This window comes from Entelurus aequoreus, linkage group LG15, assembly GCF_033978785.1.
Source record: "Entelurus aequoreus isolate RoL-2023_Sb linkage group LG15, RoL_Eaeq_v1.1, whole genome shotgun sequence".
Taxonomy (NCBI): Eukaryota; Metazoa; Chordata; class Actinopteri; order Syngnathiformes; family Syngnathidae; genus Entelurus; species Entelurus aequoreus.
The window spans coordinates 19,854,902-19,858,301 of NC_084745.1; positions in this window are offsets into that span (position 1 = coordinate 19,854,902).

Sequence of the window (3,400 nt, forward strand, 5' to 3'; positions counted from 1 at the left end):
GGGCCCAGCGAAGCCGGCAGCGTTTCTGGGTGTTGTTGATAAATGGCTTTCGCGTTGCATAGTAGAGTTTTAACTTGCACTTACAGACGTAGCGACAAACTGTAGTTACTAAAAATTGTTTCCTGAAGTGTTCCTGAGCCCATGTGGTGATATCCTTTACACACTGATGTCGCTTTTTGATGCAGTACCACCTGAGAGATCAAAAGTCACGGGCATTCAATGTTTATTACGTTTACGTGCAGTGATTTCTTCAGATTCTCTGAACCTTTTGATGATAATACGGACCGTAGACAGTTGAAATCCCCAAATTCCTTGCAATAGCTGGTTGAGAAATTTTATTCTTAAACAATTTGCTCAAGCATTTGTTCACAAAGTGGTGACCCTCGCCCCATCCTTGTTTGTGAATGACTCAGCATTTCATGGAAGCTGCTTTTATACCCAATCATGGCACCCACCTGTTCCCAATTAGCCTGTTCGCCTGTGGGATGTTCCAAATAAGTGTTTGATGAGCATTCTTAAACTTCCTCAGTCTTTTTTGCCACTTGGGCCAGCTTTTTTGAAACATGTTGCAGGCATTAAATTCCAAATGAGCTAATATTTGCAAAAAATTACGTTTTCCAGTTCCCACATTAAGTATATTGTCTTTGCAGTCTATTCAATTGAATATAGGTTGAAAAGGATTTGCAAATCACTGTATTTTTTTTTATTTTTTTTAACGATTTACACAATGTACCAACTTCACTGGTTTTGGGGTTTGTATTTCAGTAAAAACAGCAAATGGTGTGAAATTTTGCTGCATGCTTTGAGTGGGCAAAATACTACCATCTGGTGGACAAATATCAACATTTTCCCATTGAAATCTTAACACAAAGTATTTTCTTAGTTTAGTAATTCGAAGTTCTGACTCATTGTCAACAAACTAATAATAATAATAATAACTACTATAGCAGCCGCAACATTAATACTGCCACAACGACGACTCTCACTGACCTACTGCCTTCAGTAATGGCACCTTTCCCAAATTATGTGGGCTCTATTGATAACCTCACTAACAGCTTTAACGACGCCCTGCGCGACACCATTGATAGTGTAGCACCGCTAAAGCTAAAAAGGGCCCCTAAAAGGCGTACCCCATGGTTTACAGAAGAAACTAAAGCCCAGAAATTATCATGTAGAAAGCTAGAACGCAAATGGCGTGCGACTAAACTTGAGGTTTTCCATCAAGCATGGAGTGATAGTTTAATAACTTATAAACGCATGCTTACCTCAGCTAAAGCTAAATATTACTCAAATCTCATCCACCTCAACAAAAATGATCCTAAATTTTTGTTTAGTACAGTAGCATCGCTAACCCAACAAGGGACTCCTCCCAGTAGCTCCACCCACTCAGCAGATGACTTTATGAATTTCTTTAATAAGAAAATTGAAGTCATTAGAAAAGAAATTAAAGACAATGCATCTCGAGCTACAACTGGGTTCTATTAACACAAATACGACGGTATATACGACGGACATTGCCCTCCAAAATAGTTTCTCTCTCTTTGATGAAATAACATTGGAGGAATTGTTAAAATGTGTAAATGGGACAAAACAAACAACATGTCTACTTGACCCAATTCCTGGGAAACTTATCAAGGAGCTTTTTGTTTTATTAGGTCCATCAGTGTTAAATATTATAAACTTATCACTTTCCTCTGGTACTGTTCCTCTAGCATTCAAAAAAGCGGTTATTCATCCTCTACTCAAAAGACCTAACCTCGATCCTGACCTCATGGTGAACTACCGGCCGGTGTCCCACCTACCGTTTATCTCGAAAATTCTCGAAAAAATTGTCGCACAGCAGCTAAATGAACACTTAGCGTCTAACAATCTCTGTGAACCTTTTCAATCCGGTTTCAGGGCAAATCACTCTACGGAGACAGCCCTCGCAAAAATGACTAATGATCTATTGCTAACAATGGATTCTGATGCGTCATCTATGTTGCTGCTTCTTGATCTTAGCGCCGCTTTCGATACTGTTGATCATAATATTTTATTAGAGCGTATCAAAACACGTATTGGGATGTCAGACTTAGCCTTGTCTTGGTTTAACTCTTATCTTACGGACAGGATGCAGTGTGTCTCCCATAACAATGTGACCTCGGACTATGTTAAGGCAACGTGTGGAGTTCCCCAGGGTTCGGTTCTTGGCCCTGCACTCTTTAGTATTTACATGCTGCCGCTAGGTGACATTATACGCAAATACGGTGTTAGCTTTCACTGTTATGCTGATGACACCCAACTCTACATGCCCCTAAAGCTGACCAACACGCCGGATTGTAGTCAGCTGGAGGCGTGTCTTAATGAAATTAAACAATGGATGTCCGCTAACTTTTTGCAACTCAACGCTAAGAAAACGGAAATGCTGATTATCGGTCCTGCTCAACACCGACATCTATTTAATAATACCACCTTAACATTTGACAACCAAACAATTAAACAAGGAGACTCTGTAAAGAATCTGGGTATTATCTTCGACCCAACTCTCTCGTTTGAGTCACACATTAAGAGTGTTACTAAAACGGCCTTCTTTCATCTCCGTAATATCGCTAAAATTCGTTCCATTTTGTCCACAAGCGATGCTGAGATCATTATTCATGCGTTCGTTACATCTCGTCTCGATTACTGTAACGTTTTATTTTCGGGCCTCCCTATGTCTAGCATTAAAAGATTACAGTTGGTACAAAATGCGGCTGCTAGACTTTTGACAAAAACAAGAAAGTTTGATCATATTACGCCTATACTGGCTCACTTGCACTGGCTTCCTGTGCACCTAAGATGCGACTTTAAGGTTTTACTACTTACGTATAAAATACTACACGGTCAAGCTCCTGCCTATCTTGCCGATTGTATTGTACCATATGTCCCGGCAAGAAATCTGCGTTCAAAGAACTCCGGCTTATTAGTGATTCCCAGAGCCCAAAAAAAGTCTGCGGGCTATAGAGCGTTTTCTATTCGGGCTCCAATACTCTGGAATGCCCTCCCGGTAAAAGTTAGAGATGCTACCTCAGTAGAAGCATTTAAGTCTCATCTTAAAACTCATTTGTATACTCTAGCCTTTAAATAGACTCCCTTTTTAGACCAGTTGATCTGCCGTTTCTTTTCTTTTCTTTTCTACTCTGCTCCGGGGTGGACCGCTAGCCTGTCCATCAGATGGGGACATCTCTACGCTGCTGACCCGTCTCCGCTCGGGATGGTTCCCGCTGGCCCCACCATGGACTGGACTTTCGCTGATGTGTTGGACTTTCACAATATTATGTCAGACCCACTCGACACCGAGGATGTCGTTGTGGCTTGTACAGCCCTTTGAGACACTTGTGATTTAGGGCTATATAAATAAACATTGATTGATTGATTGAGT